Source organism: Drosophila obscura, unplaced genomic scaffold (assembly GCF_018151105.1).
Source record: "Drosophila obscura isolate BZ-5 IFL unplaced genomic scaffold, ASM1815110v1 contig_36, whole genome shotgun sequence".
Taxonomy (NCBI): domain Eukaryota; kingdom Metazoa; phylum Arthropoda; class Insecta; order Diptera; family Drosophilidae; genus Drosophila; species Drosophila obscura.
This window is the reverse complement of record NW_024542824.1, coordinates 4,565-15,188: the sequence shown is the minus strand read 5'-3', so window position 1 is coordinate 15,188 and position 10,624 is coordinate 4,565.

The window sequence follows — 10,624 nt, the reverse complement described above, 5'->3', positions numbered from 1 at the left end:
AAGCTCGGTGGAAGCTTATGCGATCAAAACCCTATATTTTTCACGGCCTATCTTCAGGCGGTTATAAGAAAATAAACCGTTGAATTTTGAAATATGCAATCTCAAACGAGTCATCCCGATCAAAAACGACAGTTCGATCTTCCAACATGCTAAGGTTTCTGATCAGTTGATATGTGGAACCGCTATTTATCATGTTCTGGCCAAACGCAACGCGGTATGGGCTACTTTTGACGGCTGCGCATCACACTGGATCGCAGCGCACAAGCGATAAAACTAAGCTGTTCATCCCAATTGGATTGGTCGGGCTTAATGTATGCTTTGATAGCAGCGAGTACGGAGCGATTTACACGCTCGGACGCATTCGTTTGTGGTGCGTAAGCTGCCGTGTAGGAGTGCCGGATTTGGTATTTCCCCAACAGGTCATTGAACTTGTGTGATTTAAATTGGACACCGTTATCCGAAACTATCACTTCTGGGACTCCAAAGCAATGAAAAAGGTCTTCCTCCATAAACGAAATTATTGCTTCCGCCGTAAATTTCTTTACCGCTTTGAGAAAAGGGAACTTAGAAAAGTGATCCAGGACTACAAATATGCCGATATTTCCCGATCGACTTCGTGGTACGGGCCTAAAAAATACACGTAAAGTTTTCGAGGACGAAGGGGTGATTGGGATGCTTACAGCATTTGCACAGCTCGCACTTATTTATAAAGTCCTTAACATCGCCCACTAAGTTCGGTCAATAATAGAATCGTCGAATACGTTCTAACGTTTTATTGATTCCACTGTGAGATGCTAATGGATGTGCATGACCTTGCTGAAGCACCTCTGTCACCAAATCTTTGGGAACCCAAAGTTTCCAGCACAGGTCGTCGCTAATTTTATCGCCAGCGGCTTGTTCCGCGCGACGATACAGTCGATTATCCTTAACTTTTACGTCGGGTAACCGATCTGGATTGGCTTGAATCTTGGCAATGAGTTCTTGATACTCGGTTGACGTAAACGCGTCAGAATTAAGGTCCAATAAACTATCGATGCCAATATACGAAAGGTCCTCAGTATGCACTCGAGACAACGCATCCGGAACTATATTCTGACTTCCTTTTCTATGCAGGATGGTAAATGAGAATCCCTGCAATTTAAATGCCCATCGAGCAAGCCTCGAGTTTAAATCGGCCTGCGACATCAGCCATTTGAGCGATGCATGATCGGTAATAATGGAAAACTGATGCCCTTCCACATAGGCTCTAAATTTCTTTACGTACATTACCGCTGCTAAACACTCTTTCTTTGTCACAGAATAATTTCGTTGACATTGATTTAATTTGCGCGACATAAAGGCGATGGGTACCTCGTTGCCGGTGTCATCTGTTTGCATCAAGACGCCACCAACACCGGTGTGACTGGCATCACAGTGGATGGAAAACGGGATGGTGAAATCGGGGCTATGCAACACGGGAGCGTTACATATCTGTTTCTTTAGAGAATCGAAAGCGGTTTGGGCCTCTTCTGTCCAATCAAATTTTCGTTTGTTCTTAAGCGTATCTGATATCGGTGACGCGATTCCCGCATAGTTTTGTATGAATTTGTGGTACCAACCAGTAAGCCCTAAAAACCTACGGACTTGTTTCACGGATCGCGGGACATCTGTCTGGATAGTTCCGTTGCCTATAACATGGCCTAAATATTTGACCTCTCTTAGGCAAAATTTGGACTTCTCCACGTTGATGGTCAGACCCGCTTCTCGTAACCGGTTGGACAAGACATTAAGGACTTGAACATGCTGGTCAAAGGAGTCGGATATCACCAACAAATCGTCGAGATAGATGAATATCTCGTTCCGTAACGATGGTGGTATAACCTTATCCATCAGCTTAGACATTGTTTGTGGGGCATTGCATAATCCAAAGGGCATTACTGGTACTGGTGTACTGGTACAACGGGCGCCCTGGGATAGTAAATGCCGTTTTTTCACGCGCGCTTCTTTCCAGAGGAATTCGCCAATAGGCATCTTTCAAGTCAATGCTTGAGATGAACTCAGCTCGAGGGAGTCGACTAAGGATTCCATCGATCAGTGGCATTGGATACGCGTTCTTTACCGTGACTTAGTTACGTTTCCTGCTGTCGATACACAATCGTACCTTTCCAGGCTTACGAACGAGGACCACGGGCGATGACCATGCGCTATCGGACTCTTCGATTACCCCAAGCGATAACATTCGGTCTATTTCTAGATACATCAGCTTTTCTACAGCTGGAGACACAGCATAATGTCGCTGCTTTATGGCCTTAGCGTTGCCCACTTCAATCTCGTGAGACAACCAGCTTGTTTTTCCAAGACCTTGCTTCGCAAAGGAAGGAAACACGTTGACCGTTTCTGCCAACTTATCTTGTAGCTGCTTTGACAATTGCACATGCAACGGGCTATCGAACGATACCGAGGAAATCTCTGGACCGGAGGATTTATACACTAGAAAAGCCGGTAGCAATTCAAAACTGGACCAAAAATCTATGCCCAGATATAAGTCTTGCGCCAAGGATGGGACTATGAACATTTTTAATGGTTTAACACGCCCTTGGAAACAGACTTCCGTAGTGACTTTGCCAATGATTAGTTGGCTCTGGCCATCTGCCGTACGTACTGCTGCTCTTACGGGTTGAACTGGGTCGGATCCCGAGCTAATTCTGCTGCGAACGTTCCACCTATACAACTGATGGACCTGTGTCCATAAGTCCACTAAGCGTCTTCCCAAGCACGTTGACTTGCGCATAGGGTCGCCAGTCCTTAGACGTATTAACAACTGTCGCTACTACTTTTGATCGCTCGCTTTTGCAGATTTGCCTATACCTGAGCAATCGCTGGCGGGATCGGTTTGGAAAATCGATTTTTACAGTATCCGGAGGTAGCATACGCGTATGTAAGGGAATGTCAGGGAGTTTGGATACGTCAGGGAGTAATGGATGCGTTGAAACGTCCATTAGTTTGTGTTCGTGGCTTTCGAACTGACTGGTTTGCGTGCACTTGTCGACTGTGCTCTATCGATAGATTGGCCACAAAGGTAGTCCAGTGGCAATCGGGCTTGTTCAACCAAGCCAGTACAATTGTAGAATCGGTCCAGTAATAACATTGAGGACTTTCCGTCGGCATGCTTGGCAGGATAGCCGTCGCCATTTCGGAAAGGAGTACTGCACCGCACAGCTCTAATCGGGGAAGCGAAACGGTTTTCACGGGAGCAACTCGTGTTTTCGCCGACAATAGATGCACTAGATCGCGGCACCGCACGCCTTTTCAGATGCATCGCAGAAACCGTGATGTTCGATCTTTACCGGTGGCTGGGCGCCAATCCATCTTTGAATCTTGATCTGGGGGAGGAAAGCGTGACTTTGCAGAAAGTCTAGCCAGCGCTGATACAACGCATTTGGGAGATGTTCGTCCCATCCCAACTCTTGCAACCAGATCTCCTGCATGAAAATCTTGGACCGGACGATGAATGGAGCCAGCCACCCCGCAGGGTTAAACAGCTTTGCAATCTGGGACAGAACTTTTGTTTGGTGTAGGATGACTCGAGCGTGAATACGGGAGGAACAAAGAAGAACTCATCGGACGTTGCCTTCCAACGAATTCCGAGGGTCTTTGCCGTGCTCTCGGCCTTAATTTCCATCGTGTGAAGGAGGTGCTCACTCGGAATCCCGGCCAAAATCTCCATTTGTTTGAACGTCCTTTTAGGCAGTGGAAAACCTGCAGAGCTGAGGGCGGCCTGCAATTCGTGGATAGCCAGCTGAGCCTCCTTGATGTAGTCTGTTCCGGCTAGGACGTCGTCGACGTACATGAACTGCCGCACAATGTGACTTGCCTTTGGATATCGAGACTGGATATCGTCGGCAAGCTGTTGTAGTACCCGGATGGCTAAAAACGGAGCCCAATTGACCCCAAAGATTACGGTTTTCAGTTCGTAATCCCGAATCTTCCCCTCCTGGTTGCGAAATATATTTTGGCGATACATCTTTGTAATGTTGAAGACGTATCGGAAATAACGCTTCTTCAGGATTTGGAGAGTTAAATCGGATCGGAGGACCGGACCAGCGTGAAGAAGATCATTCAAGCTCGTGCCGTTCGCCGAAGGGCTGGACGCGTTGAAGACCACGCGGACTTTCGTGGTAGTGCTCTCAGGCTTGACCACCGCATGGTGCGGGAGATAATAATTGGCGGAAACGTTGGTGGAGGGAACCTCTGTCATATGGTCAAGCACTAAATATTCATGGATCACAGAGTTATACTGCTCATGAAACGGAATATCTCTCTTTAGCCGATTCTCATTTCAGAGCAATTGTAGCTCAAAAAAGCTTAAAAAAAAAGACCAGACTTAAAAAATTTTTCAAAAAAAAATTCTTTAAAAAATTTTAAATCTCCATATCTATCAGAAAAAGTCGGTTTGGATCCTTGAGGAAAAAAAAAGTTCGATTTTGTCGAGTAGTGTTATTGACATAGTTTCTTAGCTCTATACATTTCTGTTTACATTTTCATCAGTTTTCATCTCCGACATACATATATCAAACGTCACACAGTTTCACCCTCTCGTTAAATGCACCTTGCGCGGGCAGTTGAGCCAGTGTTCAAAATGACATTTGCTTAACAGAGCCAAGTGTCAATGCGTGGTGAATAAGAAAAAAAAAAAAGAGCTCGAGCGGATGGAGAGTTGCCCATGTCGGTCTTTTCTTTTGAGCCTGCGATCCCAGACGGACGTCTGTTAAATTCAGTGCAGTGAAAAGAAAAGAAACCATAACCTCGACTGTGATCTAACCTTATAATACCGCGTGTTACGATCCCAGATCGATTCCGACATCCACACGACCCGAGAAAGACCAATCAACGTTATTTATCATCAGGCCGATCCCATTGGGGTGAGTTTTCTTATTTACCACCAGCGGCCACTGGAAATTTACTTCGGTTTCAAACCTATTTGCAGGGTTGGCCGTATGTAGTACCGTATAAAGTACTTTGCATAGTACCGTACCAAGTATCATACGCAGTACTGCCAGGTGGCATTGCCGCGCCACATATGGGCATTGTATAGTGCTGCGGACTTGAGCTTCCACTCTCTGGGCGCATACTTCTACGGGGAACTGTACCCAACGTACCCAACGTGTAACGCTTTGCACCTACACCGACACGTCTAGCTTGGCATACGAACGTTGCAGCAGCGGTCTACGTATACATAGATACATACAGCTTGTGCGTCGACTCCTCGTACGCTGCCTCGAACATCATGCAGAGAATTTTCTGGGCGAGCCACATCTACATTCGTCTTCACACCCACGCTCGCCAGCAGCCAGCAAACGGACAGTAGCAGAAAAAGGAGAGAGCGATTACCGTTGCAGAGCCGTGCCGATCACCGTTTTCCAGTGAATCTTCCTTTTAGTCGGACCACTAGTTTTCTTGCTACGGCAGTGTTTCTTTGTATTAATGACTTATGTTAAACGAAAGTAAAGTGCATAGGCTTAGACCGTGTTAATTGATTGAGACTTTGAATAAGCCGTCGCTAAGAATTTTTCGTGTTATGATTCCTTTTGGTTGTGCATTAAGTAAGGAGGGAAAATTTGGTAAAGAAAGAGTGGAGAGAACCAATACTTGTGCCTTAACGTTGTCGTGCTAATACACTGAACTCTGAAAGTTTACAGCCACCTGCAGAAATCCTATGGAAGCGCTTTCGTCGATGGATTAAACCTACTGTGAGTGATTGATTGTGAGCGTATACTGTATGTGTAGTAGTTGAATCGCGAATCAAAACGGTATTAACGTTACTTTGGCGTCGACCGTAAATTTATTGGCAGTACTGTAATGCTGACCTATGCCAAGTATTCGATTATTTGTTTTGCTCTGCTCTTTCGCAAACCGTTCACGCTGTAACTCACGACAAGCGAATATATGGGTGATTACCCAACAGACAATTAATGTGCACCTAAAAGAGGCCTTGCGCTCTCGAAGTTTTTGTATTCCATCGGAACCATCTTCCGAATAGTTTTTCTAGTTTCTTACCTCATTATGATTAATTCGATTATGATTATGATTACTCAATTTGCTAATTGTATTCTCGTTGTTTATTACCCTAGTGTAAGCCTTTAACCAGTGTATTGTTACACACCTCTTCATATTATAATACCCTTACTTTTCAGCTTATTTGCACACATATCTATATATATATATACCAGTTTGATAAAAGTAGTCAATACCTAGGCCAGTTTAGCAGCTATGAAAGCTTTAAGGAACAATAATTAAATAAACTGTTTATAATGAATTCAAGTTAATTGTGCCGTATTTAAGGATCATGTGGCGCCGAGATGACATTAGCTGGCTAACGTAGAGCATTGTTATAGGGATCACGACCAACATATCCGCGTATTCAGGACCGGTGTGATCAAGGAAGGGTGGGCATCACGAGTTGCAACAACACCGTAAGCAACTCCAGCTCGACTTCGACTGCTGTTGATTCTGACCAAATCTGTCCGTTCTATTTAGTTTTTCCGTCTGAACCTGGAACCGCACTCGAATTATATTTATTTTCATTGTTATGCACGAGCCCTTGACGCGATCTCTCCCTACCCCACCCCACTCTACCCGACTAACCATGAGACCGGCAGCAACGCGTGCATGGATCTCGATCATACCCACCATCTACTCGACTAATTATTCGGTTAGTAGCTTCCTGCTGCGTTAACTGTTACAACTGTGCAATATGGGCAGGCGGTTTCTTGACAGTTTTATGGCCACGTAATACAGCACCAAATGCAGCTCAGAAATGCGAACAAAAAAACCCTCGAAGAAACACTCTTCCTCTTCCCCTCCCCATCTATAATATGCCATACATATTATAGATGGATTGTCTCTTATTGTGTTTCTTTTACTGTGTCAGTGGGTGGTTTTCCTCGACTGGTTCCCCTCGTTCGCTTGTGTGTGTGTGTGTGTCTGATGGCGATTAGAGGCTGATTAAGAGTGGGGTGACCTACACTTCTGGTCAAAATAATAAGTACAGAGGCATCGTGCTGAGTTTTTATGAAATATCTCGAATTTTTTTGAATTTATGACTGCCAATTGTTTATATTCTTAAAGATTACAGTTTTGCCAAATATTTAAATCAAAAATGAAAGTTGTGAGCACCCTTAATTTAATTCTAAGCTGTGCTGGCTGTGCATATTTAATGTGGTCAAAATAATAAGTACACTGGAGGTATTTATGAATTTTTAATTTAATTGGGATTTGGTCAAAGGATTGTTGGTTTTGATTGACTTCTTGCATATTAAAGTACATGAGAGTTAAAAAAAATTTCACTATATGGGCCGAAAAAGCATTGTTCTGCTGAAGAAGTGATGATTGTCTTGAATCTTGAAAATAAGGGAAAAGTCTTCGGGAAACTGCGAAAAGTCTTTGACGCTCGGTCTATTTGGATCAGAATGCCTTAAATTTAAGATTTCCCACTGAAAATCGAAGAAGGAAGAAGAAATCTTCACAAGCAACGAACACCCGCATCGCCAGTCTTGCAAAAAATTATTCGTTCATGTCCTTCAAAGCCATTTCCGCTCAAATTGGCAATGAAATATCATCTCAGACCGTTCCTCATTGGCGTCAATATTCAGACTTATCAGAACGTATAGCCCGAAAAGGTTCCTTACTCCGAGAAAAAAATTTGGAGATGAGGCAAAAATTTGGCGAAACAAATTTTGCATGCTCTGAGCCAGATGGGTCTGAAAAATGAAATAATATATGTTAGAGCGACAAAACAAAACCAAATATTTTTGGTAATGACTACAGGAGATGTGTACGACGCGCCAAAGGCAAATAATTCGACGTCCAGCACAAAAAAAATGTTTAACCACCGAGGCGGTTGCCTTATGGTCTCGGGCTGTTTTTTTTTTGCATGGCGTTGAGCCAATACATCGTAAAAATGATCCTATGACCAAATTCAGGTATAAAAACATATTGACTGACATTATGCAACCATATGCTAAGGAAAACATGTCCTTGAGGTGGGTCTTTCAACAGGACAACGACTAACGAGAAGGAACGTATGAGTCGCTTCTGGGGACGCGACTCTACTTATACCCGTACTCAGTCAGTATATACATTTTTGAGCTTATGATTTTTTAGAATTTTAGAAAAAAAAAAAATTTTACATTTTACATTTTTTTGCTACATCTGCTATCTACATCTACATATACAATGTATATTCTACATCTAACATGTAGAATGTACAATGTACATGTTCCATTTAGATTCTACATCTCCTCCGCTAGGGGTTGCTCGCGCACTGAACGCGGCAGAGTGTGCGAGCGAGAAGGAAAATGAATTGTGTTGTTTTCGCGGGAGGGGGAGGGGAAGCAACTGAAAATTTCTTCATTCTGGCTATAATTATGATCCGATCTGATTCAGATTCGGCAATCTGGTAGATATGGGCATTCTCTACGATACTGCGTTTTTAGTTTTATCGTATCTTTAAAAATGTGCCTGCCACAGATTTTCGTCCTTTGTGAGAGGGGAAGGGGGCGGGGCGAAATTTTGAAATACACTTGTAGCAGTGTGATATCACATGAGTCTGGAAACCAAATTTGGTTCCTCTAGCTTTTATAGTCTCTGAGATCCAGGCGTCAAACAAGACGGACAGACGGACAGACAGACATGGCTCTATTGACTCGGCTATTGATGCTGATCAAGAATATATATACTTTATGGGGTCGGAAAATTTTCCTTCTCTGCGTTACACACATCCACTTTTACCACAAATCTAATATACCCCTTAACTCTTTTTTGAGTACGGGTATAAAAACACACCGCAAGGCTGGTCAAGGCTTGGTGTACGGAGGGCAAGGTAAACGTTTTGAATTAGCCAAGTCAATCTTCTGACTAAAACCCAATATACAACCTATGGGGAGACTTAAAACGTCGCGTTGGCACAAATACATTTGTGAGAATTTGTCCCAAAAACTTGGTATGAGATTCCAGGAGAGACTTGGCGCAAAATGATTGCTGGTATGCCAAAAATAATCGCCAAAGCTAAAGAAAATAAGGGTGGTTATTTCAGATAATATCGTAGGATTACTAATAATAAGAAAAAAGTGAAAAAATTTTGATATTCTTTGAGTTTTTAACTTTGTAGAATTGCTGTACTTATTATTTTGACCGCCCCTTGTTTATGTTTTTTAGATAAAATTGATCAGAAACCCTTCATTTGAAGCGAAAATTGCGTATGTTAAATTTTTTTATATTCTACTGTAGGTTTTTGTTTGTTTTTTGTTTTGTACGTATGTGCAACCGGTTTAAACTTTTTTGGCTATTTTTATTGTTTATTTAATTTGTTTATTTCGTTATGGGTTGGTTTTGTTCTTCTAAAAACAAAATATGTATCGTTACACAGAGAAAAAAAAAACGAAGAAAAATGCGAAAAATGTTATATATTATCTTATCGGAGGAATGAAGCGGAGCACGGCGAGCACGAAGAGCGTATTCCACATGCTCCATGCCTCGCGCACCGCACACCCCGCTCTTCGTGCTCACCGCTCAACGTTCAACAGGTGAGTGTCCCCCATACGGGTGGATTATACTACACATTCGGACAAGTGGTAGGGGGCCTCTGGGGGTATACGTGGTGTACGGTAGGGGGTGTAGGGGCTTGTAATGTCTTTGTTGTACTTTCACCAAAAGTATTTATCCATTTATAACCAACTAGCGACCCTACCCCACAGCTGCTCTGATGACTACAGCCAATAGTCAATAGTACCCTTTATGGGCATTTAGTTTAACAAGTTCTTGGAAGTGTACAAAATAGTTTTTGGCTTGTGTGAATCATTTGCATAAGAGTTTGAAATGGGAATAACTAGGATACAAATTTATAAGAATGCCATAGACTAGAGCACTGGATGATTGGCTGATTGTCTGATTGGCTGTGAAAAATGTGCCATAAGCGAACGGCTGCATTTGTTTTTGGAATATTCTATGATACCGAACCATAGATATGTGTAAAAAATTTGTCTGATTTTGAATAGATGGCAGAGATGCATTGCATCCAGCATGGGATTCCCATACGTGTATGTTCTGTGGTTACAGACATGGTCAGACATGTTTTGAGTTGTTTTTTTTAAATGGTTTTTGGTTTATTCCAGCTGTAAAACTGAATAGATATTTAAGATTTATGGTGTCTATTCTATATATAAAGGACTCTATACCATGTTTTCTGTGGCTCACTTTTGGCTGCTCCATCAGTCGGCCAATAGATCTTTTCTTTTCTCCAAAATGTATACATCGAGTGTACACATACAGTGCTGCGGCAAGGGTGCCCTGGCCTGCCACTCTGCATTATTCAATCGTGAATGCTAATTTATTTGCCGCCTCTCAGCTCATCTGATAGATCGGATTACTCGAGCAACGTGCGGGGGGGGTTCGGTCTGTGGTGTGTTTGCTGCTGCATTTCAATTTAAATTTCGAGACACTGAGACTTAGACAAGGCTGTATGAGTATTGTATACTGTGTAGCGATATTGACCTCCATTAAGCTGAGCCAAAAACGATTACCCTTTATGACTGTCTCGCTTGCTGCCACTGCCTCAGCCTCTCTCCCTCTCCCTCTGGCCCTCCCT